Raw genomic sequence first — 12,665 nt, 5'->3', positions numbered from 1 at the left:
TTTTGGTTTTAATTATTTTTCTCTCCGGAAAAATATTTCATTAAACAAAATAAATGAGAGGAGAAAATATGACTTCTCCAAAACAATTGAAATACTGGAGGAAAAATGTTAAAATCATTTATTGGAATTTATTTGGATTTTATTTGCAATTTTCATTGCATTAAAAATATTGCATGTTTTCAAAAACTTATTTTTGTGTCAAAAAAATGTTCACCCTATTCTAGATTTTCTAACTAGACGGGGAAAATTTATTTTATCTTTTTTGGACTTTTATTTATTTTTCTACGAATATTTTTCCGCGGAACGTATTTAAAAAAAACTGCGCGCGCCCGCCGGGCCGAAGCCCAGCCGAGGCCCAGCCGCCCGCACCCCGTCTCCTCTCCGCGCACGGGAGCGCCGCCGCCGCTCGCCGAGTCCGGCACCCGCACGCCTCCCCGGCCGCCCCCTCCTCCAAGCCATCGCCCCCCCTCCTATTTATACCGCCGCCCCCCCTCTTCTACTCACCCTGCCGCCGCCCGCCTGCCCCGCACCCCGCCGCCGCCGGAGCCGAGCTTGAAGCCGCCGCCGCCGCCGTTTGCCGCCCCTCGCCGCCCCCCCCCCCGAGCACTCCCGCACCCCGCCGCACTCGCCGCCCCTCGCCGGAGCCGGCCAAGCCCCGCCGGAGCCCGCCCCCGACGAGGTACCTCGCCGCCGTTCGGTTGCCGGTTTTTGTTTTAAAAAAAAAACCCGTTCGTTTAAAAAAAACCTAGATCGGTTTTTTTTCGGTTTTGTTATTTTGTGAACGTTCACCGAACCGTTCGTTTTAACGAACGCGTTCGTCGGTTTTTCTCTGTTAACGAACGTCCGTTCTTTAACCGTTCGTCCGTTTTTCTTTTTCGTCGGATTTTTCCGCGATTTTCTCAGATTCGATTTCTGATCGAATCTTCGTTTCTGTTTAACTTTTCGCTCGTTTATCGGAATCAGGCGATTCAAGCGCCTAGAGTTTCGTCTCGAAATTCTCTTTCCGTTTAACCTACTCAAACAAGTTTTTGCTACTGTAAAATTTGACCTAGATCCAGATTAGTAAACGAAGCTTCTTTCTTTCGCAGTTTGACTTTCGTTGCTTCTTTCGAGTTGATTCTTTTTGCAAACCGGAGTTCTTAAGTTGAACTTTCTGGTTGGATCTTTCATTCGAGTTTTACCTGTGCATTAGATGAGTACTTATTGTTTGCTTGTTTGTTTGCGATAGAGTACCCGGAGTGTGCCGCTTGTTACTTCGAATCGCTAGGTTTCGCGGATCATCAGCAAGGCAAGTAACACTTTGATCATATCTTCCATACCCAGTTTTATTGCATTAGATCTATTCCTCAAACATTGCATGATTAGGATCTAATTAAATTGTGGGTATTGGGAAGTAGTTGAGGTAGTACCTATTACCTGTTTTCTTATCAAACCCTTGGGAGTTACTTCTACGTTTGCTTGTATTTCTATGCTATGCTCGTAGACGTGGATTGGGTTTGAGTGAATTTTCCATGACAGATGTGAGATTGTTAATTTAATGGTTTACTTAAGGTGGCAACTAAAACTCACATCTGGGTGGATTGAGGCACCTGGAGAATCCAGTGTTGTCTGTTTGTATAAGGACCGCCACCCAGGCTCAAAGGGATCATAAGATTATTCATGCTAGAAACTTCCGTGTGCAGCCACAAGCTATTATGGGCTCTAGCATAGTTGAGTAAGTTGTGGGAAACCTTTCCATGATGGGCTAGCAGATGTAGGGGATTGTAGGTGTACCGGCCTATCTATCGGTTAAGGGGACCTCTTCGGAAAGACTGTGTCTCGGTCATCCGTTTCTCAAACATCATGTAGTGCGAGAAATCAAGCGGAAGCGAACGAGTCTTGTGGGGAAAAGTGCGCAAACCTCTGCAGAGTGTACAAACTAATCATGGTTAGCCGTGTCCCCGGTTATGGACAACTTGAGTATCTAGTACCTGGATTATCATTTGAATCTCATCACCATGTTACTTTTAATTAATTTTGTTGGGTTATTGATGACACTTAATTGGGATTGAGATGCTGTCAACCATCTCAATGTTTCCACCAGCCATATATGCATGTAGTATAGCATTATTATGTTCATTTTTCTCTATGTGTTACATTGCCAGCATATTCTATGTGCTGACCCGTTTTCGGGCTGCAACGTTTCATGTTGCAGACTTTTCAGATGACGAGTAAGGTGCCTTAGGTCGTGGTCTTATACTCAGTGATGCCGCTGGAGTTGATGGACTCACTTATCTTCCAAGTCTTCCGCTGTTATCGTATTAGATGGCCTTAAGCCATATTTATCATACTTAATCTCTTTCGAGATATGCGATGTAATAAGTGTGTGATTGCTACTCTATTATAAATCCTCCATTTGTACTGTGCGTGTCAGCATTACTGATCCAGGGATGACACTGGTGCACAGCAGCACAGACCATTTGAGGTCTGGTCGCTACACGTTGCCGGGGAGGTGAGTGCTTGAAGGTATATCTTTAGATCTTGCAATCGAATCTTCTAGTTTCTTGTTTTATCACTAGTTTAGTTTATAAAATAAAACTACAAAAAAATGGAATTAAGGGTGCCTCATATGCTTCATCTTTTTAATGTCTTTTGTGAAAATGATGGGAAGGAAAATTGTGCTCAAGTACTAGAAGAAGAATTACGTAGAACGCTTGGCATAAAATATGTGAATGATGAGCATGATTGCAATGTTGTTAGTATGAATTCTTTGAATACCCATGATGCTAATGATATGCAAAACCACAAGCTTGGGGATGTTATGTTTGATGAAGATGATATGTTTAGTCCCCCGAGTTTTGATGAGCAAATTTATTATGATGAAAGCATGCCTCCTATTTATGATGATTATTGTGATGACACGTATGCTATAAAAGAATAAAGATAACCATGAAACTTGTCATCATGATTTTAATTTTCAATTGGATTATGCTTCACATGATAGTTATTTTGTTGAGTTTGCTCCACTACTATTGATGAGAAGAAATTTGCTTATGTGGAGAGTAATAAAAATTCCATGCTTGTGAATCATGAGAATAATGCTTTATGTGATGGTTATATTGTTGAATTCATTCATGATTCTACTGAAAATTATTATGAGGGAGGAATATATGCTTGTAGGAATTGCAATAATATCAAGTTTCTTCTCTATGTGTTTAAAGTTTTGAAGTTATGCTTGTTTTGCCTTCCTATGCTAGTTGATTATTGTTCCCATAAGTTGTTTTCTCACAAAATCCCTATGCATAGGAAGTGGGTTAGACTTAAATGTGCTAGTCATATTCTTCAAGATGCTCTCTGTATGTTTCAGTTCTTATCTTTTATGTGAGCATCATTGAAATCATCATGCCTAGCTAGGGGCGCTAAACGTTAGCGCTTGTTGGGAGGCAACTCAATTTTTTATTCTTGTTTCTTGCTTTTTGGTTCTGTTTAGAAATAAATATTTGACCTATCCTCTGGTTAGATGTGGTTTTATGTCTTAATTAGTGTTTGTGCCAAGTAAGACCTATAGGATCTTCTTGGATGATAATTATTTGATCTTGCTGAAAAAGACAGAAACTTTTTGCTCATGAAAACAATTGTTAAAACTCACGAGAAAGTGGTAAAATACTGATTCCAATTTTAGTAGATCAATAAACAAATTTTCTAGGTCGTCCTATTTTGGTAGAATTTTTGAGTTACATAAAGTTTGCGTTTGATACAGGTTACTACAAACTGTTCTATTTTTGACAGATTCTGTTTTTCGTGTGTTGTTTGCTTATTTTGATGAATCTATGGCTAGTATCGGAGGGTATGAACCATAGAGAAGTTGGAATACAGTAGATATTACACCAATATGAATTTATAATGAGTTCACAACAGTACCTAAGTGGTGATTTATTTTCTTATACTAACGGAGCTTACGAGTTTTCTGTTGAGTTTTGTGTTGTGAAGTTTTCAAGTTTTGGGTAAAGATTCGATGGACTATGGAATAAGGAGTGGAAAGAGCCTAAGCTTGGGGATGCCCAAGGCACCCCAAGGTAATATTCAAGGACAACCAAGAGCCTAAGCTTGGGGATGCCCCGGATGGCATCCCCTCTTTCGTCTTCGTTCATAACTTTACTTGGAGCTATATTTTTATTCACCACATGATATGTGTTTTGCTTGGGGTGTCATTTTATTTTGTTAGTATTTGCTTGCTGTTATGTATAATAATGTTTTGCATCTCTATTTTCAATAAAAATGTCAAGGATAGCCTTTACCATGCTTATTTTGCAAGTATACATGTTGCTGTTTCAAAACAGAAAGTTTATCGCTGTTGCAAAATATCCCTAGAAAAGTTAGAATATGATAAAATGTTGAAACTTTTTGCATATTGGGCTCTGATAAATTTTCTACAGTGTGGTAGAATTTCATAATGTTTGGAGTCAGGGAAGTATGATGAATCTTGCATTCTTTACAGACTGTACTGTTTTGGCAGATTGTTCTTATCTTTGCATCGTTTGCATATGTTAGCTTGTTTAATGATTCTATTTGAGGATAGGAGTATTAAATATGCAGAGGCATTTAGTATGCAATTTTGAATAATAACTTTAGTGATTTTTTACCGTAGAAAATGATAAGGTTTTTGCATTGGTTTATACTAACTTATCTCACGAGTTCTTGTTGAATTTGGTGTGGATGAAGCATTCGAGATTTAGGAAACTGTGATATGAGAGGAATTAAGGAGACACAAAAGCTCAAGCTTGGGGATGCCCAAGGCACCCCAAGATAATATTTCAAGAAGTCTCAAGCATCTAAGCTTGGGGATGCCCCGGTAGGCATCCCACCTTTCTTCTTCAACATTTATCGGTTAGTATCGGTTGAGCCTAAGTTCTTGCTTCTTCACATGATGAGTGCTATCCTTGAAATGTCGTTTTATTTTGTTTTTGTTGCTGTTTGAATAATATCCCAAGATCTGAAATTCTTAAATGAGAGAGAGTCTTCACAAAGCTACATAATTATTTAACTATTCATTGATCTTCACTTATATCTTTTTGGAGTAGTTTGTCATTTACTCGTGTTCTTCACTTATATCCTATGAGTAAATAGTTGAATGATTTGAATATCATAAATCTGAAATTATATATGTTTCATATGCTTATCCCATGGGGAGTAATGCCTTCACATATAAGAAGTAGAGGTGGTAAATTTTTTGAAGGTTAGCAAACATTGTATTGGTCACTTGAACAATTCATGAAAGAATATTGAAGGAAGAGAGATTCCACATATAAATATACTATCTTGGACATCTTCTATGATTGTGAGCCCCATTAATTATTTTCAAACCTGAGCAAATTAGTTGAAGTTGGACAAGGAAGACAACATAATGAGTTATGCTTGGGTATATTTGTATAGAAGTTATATTGTTATGGATCCTCTAACATGTGGTGCTTGCTATTTAGAATCCTTTGCTAGCCAAAATATCTGTACTAAGCGGGTATACTGCTTGTGCACCCAAATTCCTTGAACCAAGTTTATTCCATGAGTGTCCACCATATCTACCTATATGCGGTATTTACCTGCCGTTCCAAGTAAATTTGCATGTGCCAAGCTCTAAACCTTCAAATAATAATCTGTTTTGTATGCCCGAATCGCTCATGTAGCGTCTAGGGCCAGTTAGTATCTTCCATGCTAGGTGGGTTATTCTCACGATGAGTGGACTCCACTTATCATTCACGAGAAAATGGCTGGTAACTGGGATGCCCAGTCCTATGATCAAAAGATGAAAAACGAATTCACAAATAATTTAAACAAAGTCCCTCAGGATTGTTGAAAGTTGGACGGCACCCGTTGTTTCGGACAAGCTGTGGAGTGTGATTGTTGGTGGAGGGGGAGTAAAATCTTTACCTTTCTGTTTGGGAATCGCCTATAATGTATATAGTATGGAAGATATTGGGAACTCTTGGTCGTTATGTTGACAATGAAAGCATACCTCTCAAAATTATTTTCATCTCTGTTTTAAAGCTTCGAGCTCTGGCACCTCTGCAAATCCCTGCTTCCCTCTGCGAAGGGCCTATCTTTTACTTTTATGCAAGAGTCAGTAGTATTCCTTCTCATTCCAACATACTTTTTAGTTGGCAAGCATCATGTGGTGGAGAAAGATCTAAGCATATATGGCCATTCAAATATATTTGATCATGAATTATTATTGTTGACAATTATCTATATGATAAATAAGTTGGGAGGTGAAACATTAAGCCCCTATCTTTCTCTGTGTTTGATGGATGCTGTTTGTTCTAAAAATATGCTTTGAGTGGTAGAAATCATGGAAGACTATATGATAGTTGAGTATGTGGGATTTGCTAAATCAAAGCTCTTACATAGACCCTTCCTGAAAATAAGATGAACTGCAATTGTTTGATGACTGAGAACTGTTTGTTAGTTTTCAAGAAAGTTTATGATCTATACTTTAACATGTGAATAGCTTGTTACTTGATCATGAGAAGCTTTATGATATGAGCCACTGTTATGATATATAATGATGCTAGAAAAAGTGATTGGAACTATCATTGATCAAACTTATGCACTTGCTAGCATTCACACTTCATAAAGTATTTCTTTTATCATTTACCTACTCGAGGACGAGCAGGAATTTAGCTTGGGGATGCTGATACGTCTCCAATGTATCTATAATTTATGAAGTATTCATGCTATTATATTATCCATCTAGGATGTTTTATATGCATTTATATGATATTTCATATGATTTTTGGGACTAACCTATTAATCTAGAGCCCAGTTTCTGTTTTTTCCTTGTTTTTGAGTATCGCAGAAAAGGAAAACCAAACGGCGTCTAATTGACCTGAAACTTGACGGAGCTTATTTTTGGACCAGAAGAATGCCATGGAGTAAAAGAGTTGGGCCAGAAGAGTCCTGGGCTGCCCACGAGGGTGGGAGGCGCGCCCCCCTACCTCGTGGACAGCCCGCAGACCCCCCTGACTTGTTCCCGATGCCAGAACCTCTTATATATATACAGAAACCCCCAGAACATAACCTAGATCGGGAGTTCCGCCGCCGCAAGCCTTTGTATCCACCAAAAACCAATCGGGACCCTATTCCGGCACCCTGCCGGAGGGGGGATCCATCACCGATGGCCATCTTCTTCATCCCGGCGCTCTCCATGACGAGGAGGGTGTAGTTCACCCTCGGGGCTGAGGGTATGTACCAGTAGCTATGTGTTTGATCTCTCTCTCTCTCTCGTATTCTTGAGGTGGTACGATCTTGATGTATCGCGAGCTTTGCTATTATAGTTGGATCTTATGATGTTTCTCCCCCTCTACTCTCTTGTAATGGATTGAGTTTTCCCTTTGAAGTTATCTTATCGGATTGAGTGTTTAAGGATTTGAGAACACTTGATGTATGTCTTGCATGTGTTATCTGTGGTGACAATGGGATATTCACGTGATCTAATTGATGTATGTTTTGGTGATCAACTTGCGGGTTCTGTAACATTGTGAACTTATGCATAGGGGTTGGCACACGTTTTCGTCTTAACTCTCCCGTAGAAACTTTGGGGCACTCTTTAAAGTACTTTGTGTTGGTTTGAATAGATGAATGTGAGATTGTGTGATGCATATCGTATAATCATACCCACGGATACTTGAGGTGACATTGGAGTATCTAGGTGACATTAGGATTTTGGTTGATATGTGTCTTAAGGTGTTATTCTAGTACGAACTCTTGAATAGATCGATCCGAAAGAATAACTTTGAGGTGGTTTCGTACCCTACAATAATCTCTTCGTTTGTTCTCCGCTATTAGTGACTTTGGAGTGACTCTTTTTTGCATGTTGAGGGGTAGTTATATGATCCAATTATGTTATTATTGTTGAGAGAACTTGCACTAGTGAAAGTATGAACCCTAGGCCTTGTTTCAACGCATTGCAATACCGTTAGTGCTCACTTTTATCATTAGTTACCTTGCTGTTTTTATATTTTTAGATTACAAAAACCTATATCTACCATCCATATTGCACTCGTATCACCATCTCTTCGCCGAACTAGTGCACCTATACAATTTACCATTGTATTGGGTGTGTCGGGGACACAAGAGACTCTTTGTTATTTGGTTGCAGGGTTGCTTGAGAGAGACCATCTTCATCCTACGCCTCCACGGATTGATAAACCTTTGGTCATCCACTTGAGGGAAATTTGCTACTGTCCTACAAACCTCTGCACTTGGAGGCCCAACAACGTCTAGGTTGCGTAGTAGACATCAAGCTCTTTTCTGGCGCCGTTGCCGGGGAGGTGAGTGCTTGAAGGTATATCTTTAGATCTTTCAATCGAATCTTCTAGTTTCTTGTTTTGTCACTAGTTTAGTTTATAAAATAAAACTACAAAAAAATGGAATTAAGGGTGCCTCATATGCTTCATCTTTTTAATGTCTTTTGTGAAAATGATGGGAAGGAAAATTGTGCTCAAGTACTAGAAGAAGAATTACGTAGAATGCTTGGCATAAAATATGTGAATGATGAGCATGATTGCAATGTTGTTAGTATGAATTCTTTGAATACCCATGATGCTAATGATATGCAAAACCACAAGCTTGGGGATGCTATGTTTGATGAAGATGATATGTTTAGTCCCCCGAGTTTTGATGAGCAAATTTATTATGATGAAAGCATGCCTCCTATTTATGATGATTATTGTGATGACACGTATGCTATAAAAGAATAAAGATAACCATGAAACTTGTCATCATGATTTTAATTTTCAATTGGATTATGCTTCACATGATAGTTATTTTGTTGAGTTTGCTCCACTACTATTGATGAGAAGAAATTTGCTTATGTGGAGAGTAATAAAAATTCCATGCTTGTGAATCATGAGAATAATGCTTTATGTGATGGTTATATTGTTGAATTCATTCATGATTCTACTGAAAATTATTATGAGGGAGGAATATATGCTTGTAGGAAATTGCAATAATATCAAGTTTCCTCTCTATGTGCTTAAAGTTTTGAAGTTATGCTTGTTTTGCCTTCCTATGCTAGTTGATTATTGTTCCCATAAGTTGTTTGCTCACAAAATCCCTATGCATAGGAAGTGGGTTAGACTTAAATGTGCTAGTCATATTCTTCAAGATGCTCTCTTTATGTTTCAGTTCTTATCTTTTATGTGAGCATAATTGAAATCATCATGCCTAGCTAGGGGCGTTAAACGTTAGCGCTTGTTGGGAGGAAACTCAATTTTTTATTTTTGTTTCTTTATTTTTGGTTCTGTTTAGAAATAAATATTTGATCTAGCCTCTGGTTAGATGTGGTTTTATGTTTTAATTAGTGTTTGTGCCAAGTAAGACCTATAGGATCTTCTTGGATGATAATTATTTGATCTTGCTGAAAAAGACAGAAACTTTCTGCTCACGAAAACAATTGTTAAAAATCACCAGAAAGTGATAAAATACTGATTCCAATTTCAGTAGATCAATAAACAAATTTTCTAGGTCGTCCTAGTTTTGTAGAATTTTTAGTTACATAAAGTTTGCGTTTGATACAGATTACTACAGACTGTTCTGTTTTTGACAGATTCTGTTTTTCGTGTGTTGTTTGCTTATTTTGATGAATCTATGGCTAGTATCGGAGGGTATGAACCATAGAGAAGTTGTAATACAGTAGATATTACACCAATATGAATTTATAATGAGTTCACAACAGTACCTAAGTGGTGATTTATTTTCTTATACTAACGGAGCTTACGAGTTTTCTGTTGAGTTTTGTGTTGTGAAGTTTTCAAGTTTTGGGTGAAGATTCGATGGACTACGGAAGAAGGAGTGGAAAGAGCCTAAGCTTGGGGATGCCCAAGGCACCCCAAGGTAATATTCAAGGACAACCAAGAGCCTAAGATTGGGGATGCCCCGGATGGCATCCCCTCTTTCGTCTTCGTTCATAACTTTACTTCGAGCTATATTTTTATTCACCACATGATATGTGTTTTGCTTGGAGCATCATTTTATTTTGTTAGTATTTGCTTGCTGTTATGTATAATAATGTTTTGCATCTCTATTTTCAATAAAAATGTCAAGGATAGCCTTTACCATGCTTATTTTGCAAGTATACATGTTGCTGTTTCAAAACAGAAAGTTTATCGTTGTTGCAAAATATCCCTAGAAAAGTCAGAATATGATAAAATGTTGAAACTTTTTGCATATTGAGCTCTGATAAATTTACTACAGTGTGGTAGAATTTCATAATGTTTGGAGTCAGGGAAGTATAATGAATCTTGCATTCTTTACAGACTGTACTGTTTTGGCAGATTATTGTTATCTTTGCATTGTTTGCATATGTTAGCTTGTTTAATTATTCTATTTGAAGATAGGAGTATTAAATATGCAGAGGCATTTAGTATGCAATGTTGAATAATAATTTTAGTGATTTTTATAGTAGAAAATGATAAGGTTTTTGCATTGGTTTATACTAACTTATCTCACGAGTTCTTGTTGAGTTTGGTGTGGATGAAGCATTCGAGATTTAGGAAACCGTGATATGAGAGGAATTAAGGAGACACAAAAGCTCAAGCTTGGGGATGCCCAAGGCACCCCAAGATAATATTTCAAGAAGTCTCAAGCATCTAAGCTTGGGGATGCCCCGGTAGGCATCTTACCTTTCTTCTTCAACAATTATCGGTTAGTATCGGTTGAGCCTAAGTTCTTGCTTCTTCACATGATGAGTGCTATCCTTGAAATGTTGTTTTATTTTGTTTTTGTTGCTGTTTGAATAATATCCCAAGATCTGAAATTCTTAAATGAGAGAGAGAGTCTTCACAAAGCTACATAATTATTTAACTATTCATTGATCTTCACTTATATCTTTTTGGAGTAGTTTGTCATTTACTCGTGTGCTTCACTTATATCCTATGAGTAAATAGTTGAATGATTTGAATATCATAAATCTGAAATTATATATGTTTCATATGCTTATCCCATGGGGAGTAATGCCTTCACAGATAAGAAGTAGAGGTGGTAATTTTGTTGAAGGTTAGCAAACATTGTATTGGTCACTTGAACAATTCATGAAAGAATATTGAAGGAAGAGAGATTTCACATATAAATATACTATCTTGGACATCTTCTATGATTGTGAGCCCCATTAATTATTTTCAAACCTGAGCAAATTAGTTGAAGTTGGACAAGGAAGAGAACATAATGAGTTATGCTTGGGTATATTTGTATAGAAGTTATATTGTTATGGATGCTCTAACTTGTGGTTCTTGCTATTTAGAATCCTTTGCTAGCCAAAATATTTGTACTAAGCGGGAATACTGCTTGTGCATCCAAATTCCTTGAACCAAGTTTATTCCATGACTATCCACCATATCTACCTATATGCGGTATTTACCTGCCGTTCCAAGTAAATTTGCATGTGCCAAACTCTAAACCTTCAAATAATAATCTGTTTTGTATGCCCGAATCGCTCATGTAGCGTCTAGGGCCTGTTAGTATCTTCCATGCTAGGTGGGTTATTCTCACGATGAGTGGACTCCACTTATCATTCACGAGAAAATGGCTGGTAACTGGGATGCCCAGTCCTATGATCAAAAGATGAAAAACGAATTCACAAATAGTTTAAACAAAGTCCCTCAGGATTGTTGAAAGTTGGACGGCACCCGTTGTTTCGGACAAGCTGTGGAGTGTGATTGTTGGTGGAGGGGGAGTAAAATCTTTACCTTTCTGTTTGGGAACCGCCTATAATGTATATAGTATGGAAGGTATTGGGAACTCTTGGTCGTTATGTTGACAATGAAAGCATACCTCTCAAAATTATTTTCATCTTTGTTTTAAAGCTTCGAGCTCTGGCACCTCTGCAAATCCCTGCTTCCCTCTGCGAAGGGCCTATCTTTTACTTTTATGCAAGAGTCAGTAGTATTCCTGCTCATTCCAACCTACTTTTTAGTTGGCAAGCATCATGTGGTGGAGAAAGATCTAAGCATATATGGCCATTCAAATATATTTGATCATGAATTATTATTGTTGACAATTATCTATATGATAAATAAGTTGGGAGGTGAAACATTAAGCCCCTATCTTTCTCTGTGTTCGATGGATGCTATTTGTACTAAAAATATGCTTTGAGTGGTAGCAATCATGGAAGACTATATGATAGTTGAGTATGTGGGATTTGCTAAATCAAAGCTCTTACATAGACCCTTCCTGAAAATAAGATGAATTGCAATTGTTTGATGACTGAGAACTGTTTGTTAGTTTTCAAGAAAGTTTATGATCTATACTTTAACATGTGAATAGCTTGTTACTTGATCATGAGAAGCTTTATGATATGAGCCACTGTTATGATATATAATGATGCTAGAAAAAGTGATTGTAACTATCATTGATCAAACTTATGCACTTGCTAGCATTCACACTTCATAAATTATTTCTTCTATCATTTACCTACTCGAGGACGAGCAGGAATTAAGCTTGGGGATGCTGATACGTCTCCAACGTATCTATAATTTATGAAGTATTCATGCTATTATATTATCCATCTAGGATGTTTTATATGCATTTATATGCTTTTTTATATGATTTTTGGGACTAACCTATTAACCTAGAGCCCAGTGCCAGTTTCTGTTTTTTCCTTGTTTTTGAGTATCGCAGAAAAGGAAAACCAAACG

The sequence above is a fragment of the Aegilops tauschii genome, chromosome 3 (assembly GCF_002575655.3).
Source record: "Aegilops tauschii subsp. strangulata cultivar AL8/78 chromosome 3, Aet v6.0, whole genome shotgun sequence".
NCBI classification, from domain to species: Eukaryota; Viridiplantae; Streptophyta; class Magnoliopsida; order Poales; family Poaceae; genus Aegilops; species Aegilops tauschii.
The sequence above is the reverse complement of the archived record's forward strand: the minus strand, read 5'-3'. Positions refer to the sequence as shown.